This window comes from Pseudophryne corroboree, chromosome 6 (assembly GCF_028390025.1).
Source record: "Pseudophryne corroboree isolate aPseCor3 chromosome 6, aPseCor3.hap2, whole genome shotgun sequence".
NCBI classification, from domain to species: domain Eukaryota; kingdom Metazoa; phylum Chordata; class Amphibia; order Anura; family Myobatrachidae; genus Pseudophryne; species Pseudophryne corroboree.
In genome coordinates, this window is record NC_086449.1 from 388,673,955 (window position 1) to 388,686,199 (window position 12,245).

Genomic DNA, 12,245 nt, shown 5'->3' on the forward strand with positions numbered 1-12,245 from the left:
GTGCACAATGATGTCCCTAATGCTTTTGCCTCTGGAGAAGCATAGCATAGGGCGTTTTTCTTTGAACGCTGGAAGTTTCTTGTCCGAGGCCACTATGGGCCACAGGGCTCTGGCCGCTCTCTGAATCACCGGACTGGCAGTGCTGAACTGGTTGACGAATGGTATGACCGCTTTGTTCTTACGTGCTGTAGGTGTCAATAGGGTCTCCCTCGGTATGGCCATGATCTTTTTCTGTAATTGTAATTTCTGGTAATCGTACCCCCTTTGGGTAAATTTTTAGATCATAGTTTCCAGTTCTCGATCTAAGCTAGAACGGTCGCTGATGATCCTGGAAGCCCTTATCATCTGCGATCTGGGGAGTCCATCTTTGAGGGGTCTCGGATGGTGGCTGTTAGCCCTCAACAGGACATGCTTGTCCGTTGGTTTGGAAAACAGGCTGGTGGTTAATGTGCCGTCCTTGACAGTTATCTTGACGTCTAAGTAATTTACAGACTCTCTGCTGGTGGTGTAGGTGTACTTGATCGTGGAGGGTCTGTTGTTGGCTTCCTCCATTAGTTGTTCAAATAGTGCCGTGTCCCCAGTCCAGAGCAAAAACAAATCGTCTATGTGTCTGACGAACATCAAGATGTGCTGTACTATGGCTTGATTATCAAAGAACACCGCCTGTTCCTCTTGAAACATGAAGACGTTGGCAAACGATGGGGAGACATTGCTCCCCATCGCGCACCCCGTTCTCTGCCGGAAGAATCTGCCATTGAACATGAAGAAGTTCCTTTTCAAAGTCAACGAGAGGAGTTGTATGAAAAGTAGAGATGAGCGGGTTCGGTTTCTCTGAATCCGAACCCGCCCGAACTTCATGTTTTTTTTCACGGGTCCGAGCAGACTCGGATCCTCCCGCCTTGCTCGGTTAACCCGAGCGCGCCCGAACGTCATCATGACGCTGTCGGATTCTCGCGAGACTCGGATTCTATATAAGGAGCCGCGCGTCGCCGCCATTTTCACACGTGCATTGAGATTGATAGTGAGAGGACGTGGCTGGCGTCCTCTCCATTTAGATTATAAGAGAGAGAGATTTACTGGAGCTTAGGACTAGGAGGAGTACTGTAGAAGTGTAGAGAGTGCAGAGAGTTTACTAGTGAGTGACCACCAGACAGTGCAGTTTATTTAATATATCCGTTCTCTGCCTGAAAAAAGCGATACACACAGTGACTCAGTCACATACCATATCTGTGTGCACTGCTCAGGCTCAGCCCAGTGTGCTGCATCATCTATATATATTATATATCTGTCTGACTGCTCAGCTCACACAGCTTATAATTGTGGGGGAGACTGGGGAGCACTGCAGTGCCAGTTATAGGTTATAGCAGGAGCCAGGAGTACATAATATTATATTAAAATTAAACAGTGCACACTTTTGCTGCAGGAGTGCCACTGCCAGTGTGACTGACCAGTGACCTGACCACACTGACCACCAGTATAGTTAGTAGTATACTTATATTGTGATTGCCTGAAAAAGTTAAACACTCGTCGTGTGACTTCACTTGTGTGTTGTTTTTTTTATTCTATAAAAATAAAACTCATTCTGCTGACAGACAGTGTCCAGCAGGTCCGTCATTATATAATATATACCTGTCCGGCTGCAGTAGTGATATATATATATTTTTTATATCATTTATCATCCAGTCGCAGCAGACACAGTACGGTAGTTCACGGCTGTGGCTACCTCTGTGTCTGCACTCGGCAGGCAGTCCGTCCATAATTGTATACCACCTAACCGTGGTTTTTTTTTCTTTCTTCTTTATACATACATAGTTACATAGACATCTCTTTATCAACCAGTCTATATTAGCAGCAGACACAGTACAGTACGGTAGTTCACGGCTGTGGCTACCTCTGTGTCTGCACTCGGCAGGCAGTCCATAATTGTATACTAGTATCCATCTCCATTGTTTACCTGAGGTGCCTTTTAGTTGTGCCTATTAAAATATGGAGAACAAAAATGTTGAGGTTCCAAAATTAGGGAAAGATCAAGATCCACTTCCACCTCGTGCTGAAGCTGCTGCCACTAGTCATGGCCGAGACGATGAAATGCCAGCAACGTCGTCTGCCAAGGCCGATGCCCAATGTCATAGTACAGAGCATGTCAAATCCAAAACACCAAATATCAGAAAAAAAAGGACTCCAAAACCTAAAATAAAATTGTCGGAGGAGAAGCGTAAACTTGCCAATATGCCATTTACCACACGGAGTGGCAAGGAACGGCTGAGGCCCTGGCCTATGTTCATGGCTAGTGGTTCAGCTTCACATGAGGATGGAAGCACTCAGCCTCTCGCTAGAAAAATGAAAAGACTCAAGCTGGCAAAAGCAGCACAGCAAAGAACTGTGCATTCTTCGAAATCCCAAATCCACAAGGAGAGTCCAATTGTGTCGGTTGCGATGCCTGACCTTCCCAACACTGGACGTGAAGAGCATGCGCCTTCCACCATTTGCACGCCCCCTGCAAGTGCTGGAAGGAGCACCCACAGTCCAGTTCCTGATAGTCAGATTGAAGATGTCAGTGTTGAAGTACACCAGGATGAGGAGGATATGGGTGTTGCTGGCGCTGGGGAGGAAATTGACCAGGAGGATTCTGATGGTGAGGTGGTTTGTTTAAGTCAGGCACCCGGGGAGACACCTGTTGTCCGTGGGAGGAATATGGCCGTTGACATGCCAGGTGAAAATACCAAAAAAATCAGCTCTTCGGTGTGGAGGTATTTCACCAGAAATGCGGACAACAGGTGTCAAGCCGTGTGTTCCCTTTGTCAAGCTGTAATAAGTAGGGGTAAAGACGTTAACCACCTCGGAACATCCTCCCTTATACGTCACCTGCAGCGCATTCATAATAAGTCAGTGACAAGTTCAAAAACTTTGGGTGACAGCGGAAGCAGTCCACTGACCAGTAAATCCCTTCCTCTTGTAACCAAGCTCACGCAAACCACCCCACCAACTCCCTCAGTGTCAATTTCCTCCTTCCCCAGGAATGCCAATAGTCCTGCAGGCCATGTCACTGGCAATTCTGACTAGTCCTCTCCTGCCTGGGATTCCTCCGATGCATCCTTGCGTGTAACGCCTACTGCTGCTGGCGCTGCTGTTGTTGCCGCTGGGAGTCGATGGTCATCCCAGAGGGGAAGTCGTAAGCCCACTTGTACTACTTCCAGTAAGCAATTGACTGTTCAACAGTCCTTTGCGAGGAAGATGAAATATCACAGCAGTCATCCTACTGCAAAGCGGATAACTGAGGCCTTGGCATCCTGGGTGGTGAGAAACGTGGTTCCGGTATCCATTACTGCAGAGCCAACTAGAGACTTGTTGGAGGTACTGTGTCCCCGGTACCAAATACCATTTAGGTTCCATTTCTCTAGGCAGGCGATACCGAAAATGTACACAGACCTCAGAAAAAGAGTCACCAGTGTCCTAAAAAATGCAGCTGTACCCAATGTCCACTTAACCACGGACATGTGGACAAGTGGAGCAGGGCAGGGTCAGGACTATATGACTGTGACAGCCCACTGGGTAGATGTATGGACTCCCGCCGCAAGAACAGCAGCGGCGGCACCAGTAGCAGCATCTCGCAAACGCCAACTCTTTCCTAGGCAGGCTACGCTTTGTATCACCGGTTTCCAGAATACGCACACAGCTGAAAACCTCTTACGGCAACTGAGGAAGATCATCGCGGAATGGCTTACCCCACCAATTGGACTCTCCTGTGGATTTGTGGCATCGGACAACGCCAGCAATATTGTGTGTGCATTAAATATGGGCAAATTCCAGCACGTCCCATGTTTTGCACATACCTTGAATTTGGTGGTGCAGAATTTTTAAAAATCGACAGGGGCGTGCAAGAGATGCTGTCGGTGGCCAGAAGAATTGCGGGACACTTTCGGCGTACAGGCACCACGTACAGAAGACTGGAGCACCACCAAAAACTACTGAACCTGCCCTGCCATCATCTGAAGCAAGAAGTGGTAACGAGGTGGAATTCAACCCTCTATATGCTTCAGAGGTTGGAGGAGCAGCAAAAGGCCATTCAAGCCTATACAATTGAGCACGATATAGTAGGTGGAATGCACCTGTCTCAAGCGCAGTGGAGAATGATTTCAACGTTGTGCAAGGTTCTGATGCCCTTTGAACTTGCCACACGTGAAGTCAGTTCAGACACTGCCAGCCTGAGTCAGGTCATTCCCCTCATCAGGCTTTTGCAGAAGAAGCTGGAGACATTGAAGGAGGAGCTAACACGGAGCGATTCCGCTAGGCATGTGGGACTTGTGGATGGAGCCCTTAATTCGCTTAACAAGGATTCACGGGTGGTCAATCTGTTGAAATTAGAGCACTACATTTTGGCCACCGTGCTCGATCCTAGATTTAAAGCCTACCTTAGATCTCTCTTTCCGGCAGACACAAGTCTGCTGGGGTTGAAAGACCTGCTGGTGACAAAATTGTCAAGTCAAGCGGAACGCGACCTGTCAGCATCTCCTCCTTCACATTCTCCCGCAACTGGGGGTGCGAGGAAAAGGCTCAGAATTCGGAGCCCACCCGCTGGCGGTGATGCAGGGCAGTCTGGAGCGACTGCTGATGCTGACATCTGGTCCGGACTGAAGGACCTGACAACGATTACGGACATGTCGTCTACTGTCACTGCATATGATTCTCTCAACATTGATAGAATGGTGGAGGATTATATGAGTGACCGCATCCAAGTAGGCACGTCACACAGTCCGTACTTATACTGGCAGGAAAAAGAGGCAATTTGGAGGCCCTTGCACAAACTGGCTTTATTCTACCTAAGTTGCCCTCCCACAAGTGTGTACTCCGAAAGAGTGTTTAGTGCCGCCGCTCACCTTGTCAGCAATCGGCGTACGAGGTTACATCCAGAAAATGTGGAGAAGATGATGTTCATTAAAATGAATTATAATCAATTCCTCCGCGGAGACATTGACCAGCAGCAATTGCCTCCACAAAGTACACAGGGAGCTGAGATGGTGGATTCCAGTGGGGACGAATTGATAATCTGTGAGGAGGGGGATGTACACGGTGATATATCGGAGGGTGATGATGAGGTGGACATGTTGCCTCTGTAGAGCCAGTTTGTGCAAGGAGAGATTAATTGCTTCTTTTTTGGGGGGGGTCCAAACCAACCCGTCATATCAGTCACAGTCGTGTGGCAGACCCTGTCACTGAAATGATGGGTTGGTTAAAGTGTGCATGTCCTGTTTTGTTTATACAACATAAGGGTGGGTGGGAGGGCCCAAGGACAATTCCATCTTGCACCTCTTTTTTCTTTTCTTTTTATCATGTGCTGATTGGGGAGGGTTTTTTGGAAGGGACATCCTGCGTGACACTGCAGTGCCACTCCTAGATGGGCCCGGTGTTTGCGTCGGCCACTAGGGTCGCTAATCTTACTCACACAGCTACCTCATTGCGCCTCTTTTTTTCTTTGCGTCATGTGCTGTTTGGGGAGGGTTTTTTGGAAGGGACATCCTGCGTGACACTGCAGTGCCACTCCTAGATGGGCCCGGTGTTTGTGTCGGCCACTAGGGTCGCTAATCTTACTCACACAGCTACCTCATTGCGCCTCTTTTTTTCTTTGCGTCATGTGCTGTTTGGGGAGGGTTTTTTGGAAGGGACATCCTGCGTGACACTGCAGTGCCACTCCTAGATGGGCCCGGTGTTTGTGTCGGCCACTAGGGTCGCTTATCTTACTCACACAGCGACCTCGGTGCAAATTTTAGGACTAAAAATAATATTGTGAGGTGTGAGGTATTCAGAATAGACTGAAAATGAGTGTAAATTATGGTTTTTGAGGTTAATAATACTTTGGGATCAAAATGACCCCCAAATTCTATGATTTAAGCTGTTTTTTAGTGTTTTTTGAAAAAAACACCCGAATCCAAAACACACCCGAATCCGACAAAAAAAATTCGGTGAGGTTTTGCCAAAACGCGTTCGAACCCAAAACACGGCCGCGGAACCGAACCCAAAACCCGAAAAATTTCAGGCGCTCATCTCTAATGAAAAGCCCAATGTCGAGGGTGTCCATCTTCTCCTTCATGAGGAAATCTTGCATAACTTGCAGACCTTCCTGATGCGGGATGCTTGTGTATAAACTCTTGACGTCAATCACGCACATTAATGTCCCTGGGGGAACCTGCCCGATGCTGTTGATCCGCTCTAGGAAACTTGCCGCAAGGGACTCCATCTTCCAACCCATCTTTACATTCCTAGATGTGATCCTACAACCGCTGATTGTCAAACATCACAACTACATCAAAGACACCACCAGTTTCCTAGAGCGGATCAACAGCATCGGGCAGGTTCCCCCAGGGACATTAATGTGCGTGATTGACGTCAAGAGTTTATACACAAGCATCCCGCATCAGGAAGGTCTGCAAGTTATGCAAGATTTCCTCATGAAGGAGAAGATGGACACCCTCGACATTGGGCTTTTCATATAACTCCTCTCGTTGACTTTGAAAAGGAACTTCTTCATGTTCAATGGCAGATTCTTCCGGCAGAGAACGGGGTGCGCGATGGGGAGCAATGTCTCCCCATCGTTCGCCAACGTCTTCATGTTTCAAGAGGAACAGGCGGTGTTCTTTGATAATCAAGCCATAGTACAGCACATCTTGATGTTCGTCAGATACATAGACTATTTGTTTTTGCTCTGGACTGGGGACACGGCACTATTTGAACAACTAATGGAGGAAGCCAACAACAGACCCTCCACGATCAAGTACACCTACACCACCAGCAGAGAGTCTGTAAATTACTTAGACGTCAAGATAACTGTCAAGGACGGCACATTAACCACCAGCCTGTTTTCCAAACCAACGGACAAGAATGTCCTGTTGAGGGCTAACAGCCACCATCCGAGACCCCTCAAAGATGGACTCCCCAGATCGCAGATAAGGGCTTCCAGGATCATCAGCGACCGTTCTAGCTTAGATCGAGAACTGGAAACTATGATCTACAAATTTACCCAAAGGGGGTACGATTACCAGAAATTACAATTACAGAAAAAAAGAGATCATGGCCATACCGAGGGAGACCCTATTGACACCTACAGCACGTAAGAACAAAGCGGTCATACCATTCGTCAACCAGTTCAGCACTGCCAGTCCGGTGATTCAGAGAGCGGCCAGAGCCCTGTGGCCCATAGTGGCCTCAGACAAGAAACTTCCAGCGTTCAAAGAAAAACGCCCTATGCTATTCTTCTCCAGAGGCAAAAGCATTAGGGACATCATTGTGCACTCGGACATTACGGGATTCCAAAATGAGGCACAACGACCATCAACTTTTCTCACTAAGGCTCCAGGCTGCTACAGGTGCCTCAAATGCACCACATGTAACAACATGATCATAGGGTCATCTTTTAGACATCCCCACAAGGAGAGGATATATCAGATTAGACATGTGGCGACATGCACGACTACACATATCGTGTACACACTCACCTGCCCCTGCCACCTAGTATACGTGGGCAAGTCTATCAGAACTTTCAGAGAGAGGATGGCCCTCCATAGGTCCGCAATCAAGCAGGCTCTGATGGGCAAACCCTCCGAACAACCCGTGGCCAGACACTTCGCACTCATGGGCCATTCGTTGAACGACTTTAAGCATCAGATCATCGATCACGTGCCCCGCAACATCCGAGGAGGAGACAGAGATCGAAGATTGTTGCATATTGAATCCAAATGGATCTACGAATTGGGAACCATCAGCCCAGGGGGTCTGAATGAGAAATTTTCCTGGAACATTTTCCTATAAGCCAGCAATGAACTGTCCACTTGCTCGGTCCCTCCCTGACAGCCCAGTACCTTCTCACAGCCACTCATAGTCGGCATGTCACATAGCACGGTCACATGTGCATAAGGTGGAGTGCTCTTCGGCCCTTTTGGCATAATGGATGCTGGCCACACTTATTTGATTCTCTATTGTCCAATCTTAAGGCTAACTGCATGGTTCTGGATCTTCCACCTGAAGTTCCACACAATTGTCGTTTCAAGTGCCCCAGTGTTAAATCACTGGTGGGCATCATAACCACAAGCGCCAGCATGGTGCGAACAGCAGTTATAGCCCAGGCATGCTGTCTGACTGATATGTCAGCAGCTCTTAACAGGCTCTCAAACCCCGTACACCCATCAATAACGGAGTGACCAGCATCCTTTATTACCAAGTTCATCCATTCACCATGTATTACCCTGGCCCCCCTACACATATATCACACCGTGCTCTACAGAGGGGACAGGTTTCTCCAGTGCTGAGGTTTCTGGCACTTTTACTTTCACGTTCACTGACACGTCTGGCACTGATGTTATCTATGTTACGTCACCGCTGTTTACATTGGAGTCTCAGTTGCTATCGCAACGGACGCACTCACAATCACGTCACTATGCCGCGACCGGAAGTACAGCGGCTCCGTCGCGTCTCCGGCCGCACACCGTGCACTGGCGGGCTCTACTGGGATATAAGGTAAGTCTGCACACTCAGTCACTGTTACACACCTTGACAAAGGGGCATGTGAGCCCCGAAACGTCGGCTTCATGTAAACTATTTTGAATACACTCTTTACCATTTACAAAATCCTCGAGTGCCGCTGTTTCTTTCCGGAAGCTTGCATCATCACCACAGAAGGCACCGAGGTTTGAGACGCCTGACAGGAGAGTGCCAGTCCCATTTGGGAAGTATTCATTTTGGCGTGAACAGGCAGCACCTGTCTGCCAGCCGGGGTCGAGGCACCTCCCCCCCTGTGACTTTCATTTTTGCATTACTGTACCGCACCCTTTGCCCAGGTGGAGTTTTCCAGTCACACACACAGCGTTGAGCACATTAGCACCAGACACCCACAGGAGGAACCTCTTCTACCACACATGGAAACAACATCCTCTTCAAGATACGATGATGGCATGCCAGGATGTAGAGGGATGCAATCAGTTCTGGGTGAATCCTTCAGTTTTACGGACGATGACGCGGAGCGCCTCCGATTTACTGAACAATTAGGTGCATCGGAATGCACAGGGGGCATTGAGGATGTCTATCACCAATTACTGAAGCTAAAACGCCGCGAATGTGACTACCTGCTTCATGGAATCTCACTGTCGGAGTACCACCGTGAGAAGTTGATACCCAGGGGATTCAGAGTAAGGAACGTCCCCACTATTGGGCGGTTCAACCCCGAGTTTTGTAAAAAATGGGTAGGCATACTCAATAAGTGCAGCCTCGACCTGATCCTACTTGTCGTGGAGGAGGCGGGCCGAGAATTGAGACAGACCAGGGACAAGATCACCAAAATTGAGACCGAGCACAAATCCGTCCTGCAGGCCGATTCTAACCACGAGTGGCTCATGAAATTACAAAAGCAATGCGATGACTACAGAAAAGATCTAATTAAATTTAAGCGCAATAAGCACCACATAGTTAAGGAAGATTACGACCTGAACAAGGTATACAGATGGTTGATGGGGGGAGAAGGGAGCCAGAACACCACCTATAATTCCAGAGGTAGACAGAGTTGGAGAAGACGACGGGAACAGAAGTCGTACACTGCCGGCACGTCTAACAGTGACAGCGAGAGTGCCTTCTTAGATTCAGAGGGGTCATCCAGGGTGTAGCCAGTCCCTTTAGGGACACCCGTGGTAACCCCAGCAGAGAAAGGCAGAAGAGGACGCCCACCCGCCGGGGTAAGCAGTGCGCGCGAATCAAAAGGGCGCACAGCCAAAAAGAATCCCTAATCTTCAACCTGTCCGACAGATCCTTCTCGGATATAGAACTGAGAGTTCTGGAGAAGGGTCTCTCATTCGTGCCAACTAATCCATTTAACAGCTTTCAGTGGCAAGTTGACCTGCACCGTTTCTCGCGCAAGCTGAGACTGCAGGAATTTTTCCAAAACTCCAGCACGCAGGATTCAACAAGTAATTCAATATTTGACAGATTTTATCATACACGGCAGAAATCCACCTTCGATCCCCCGTCAACCAACCCTTCCATTCAATCATTCACCAGACTCCTGGACGATTCAGTCACCAAGTACACAGCAGCTGCACCAACAGTGCATCGGAACCTCTCCAAGGCCGAACAGTTAGCCCTCAAGCAGCTGGGGGCATACCGTGATGTGATCTTCCGTCCTGCGGACAAGGGAGGAGGGTTGGTCATTCTCAACCTCTCCGACTACATCAAAGAAATTGAGGGACAACTGGCAGAACCCGAGACATATGAGGAACTGTCTCACGACCCGATGCTCGAATACCAACATGAACTGGCGTATCTGCTCGATCAGGCTAAGTCCAAAGGTCTACTATCAGGAAAGATGTGTGAGGCTCTCAAACAAGATCATCCGCTTGTACCCCTCTTTTTTGTGGTACCTAAGATCCACAAGAATGCCACGTCCCCGCCGGGCAGACCGATTATTGCCGCAAGGGACTCCATCTTCCAACCCATCTCTACATTCCTAGATGGGATCCTACAACCGCTGATTGTCAAACATCACAACTACATCAAAGACACCACCAGTTTCCTAGAGCGGATCAACAGCATCGGGCAGGTTCCCCCAGGGACATTAATGTGCGTGATTGACGTCAAGAGTTTATACACAAGCATCCCGCATCAGGAAGGTCTGCAAGTTATGCAAGATTTCCTCATGAAGGAGAAGATGGACACCCTCGACATTGGGCTTTTCATACAACTCCTCTCGTTGACTTTGAAAAGGAACTTCTTCATGTTCAATGGCAGATTCTTCCGGCAGAGAACGGGGTGCGCGATGGGGAGCAATGTCTCCCCATCGTTCGCCAACGTCTTCATGTTTCAAGAGGAACAGGCGGTGTTCTTTGATAATCAAGCCATAGTACAGCACATCTTGATGTTCGTCAGATACATAGACGATTTGTTTTTGCTCTGGACTGGGGACACGGCACTATTTGAACAACTAATGGAGGAAGCCAACAACAGACCCTCCACGATCAAGTACACCTACACCACCAGTAGAGAGTCTGTAAATTACTTAGACGTCAAGATAACTGTCAAGGACGGCACATTAACCACCAGCCTGTTTTCCAAACCAACGGACAAGAATGTCCTGTTGAGGGCTAACAGCCACCATCCGAGACCCCTCAAAGATGGACTCCCCAGATCGCAGATGATAAGGGCTTCCAGGATCATCAGCGACCGTTCTAGCTTAGATCGAGAACTGGAAACTATGATCTAAAAATTTACCCAAAGGGGGTACGATTACCAGAAATTACAATTACAGAAAAAAGAGATCATGGCCATACCGAGGGAGACCCTATTGACACCTACAGCACGTAAGAACAAAGCGGTCATACCATTCGTCAACCAGTTCAGCACTGCCAGTCCGGTGATTCAGAGAGCGGCCAGAGCCCTGTGGCCCATAGTGGCCTCAGACAAGAAACTTCCAGCGTTCAAAGAAAAACGCCCTATGCTATGCTTCTCCAGAGGCAAAAGCATTAGGGACATCATTGTGCACTCGGACATTACGGGATTCCAAAATGAGGCACAACGACCATCAACTTTTCTCACTAAGGCTCCAGGCTGCTACAGGTGCCTCAAATTCACCACATGTAACAACATGATCATAGGGTCATCTTTTAGACATCCCCACAAGGAGAGGATATATCAGATTAGACATGTGGTGACATGCACGACTACACATATCGTGTACACACTCACCTGCCCCTGCCACCTAGTATACGTGGGCAAGTCTATCAGAACTTTCAGAGAGAGGATGGCCCTCCATAGGTCCGCAATCAAGCAGGCTCTGATGGGCAAACCCTCCGAACAACCCGTGGCCAGACACTTCGCACTCATGGGCCATTCGTTGAACGACTTTAAGCATCAGATCATCGATCACGTGCCCCGCAACATCCGAGGAGGAGACAGAGATCGAAGATTGTTGCATATTGAATCCAAATGGATCTACGAATTGGGAACCATCAGCCCAGGGGGTCTGAATGAGAAATTTTCCTGGAACATTTTCCTATAAGCCAGCAATGAACTGTCCACTTGCTCGGTCCCTCCCTGACAGCCCAGTACCTTCTCACAGCCACTCATAGTCGGCATGTCACATAGCACGGTCACATGTGCATAAGGTGGAGTGCTCTTCGGCACTTTTGGCACAATGGATGCTGGCCACACTTATTTGATTCTCTATTGTCCAGTCTTAAGGCTAACTGCATGGTTCTGGATCTTCCACCTGA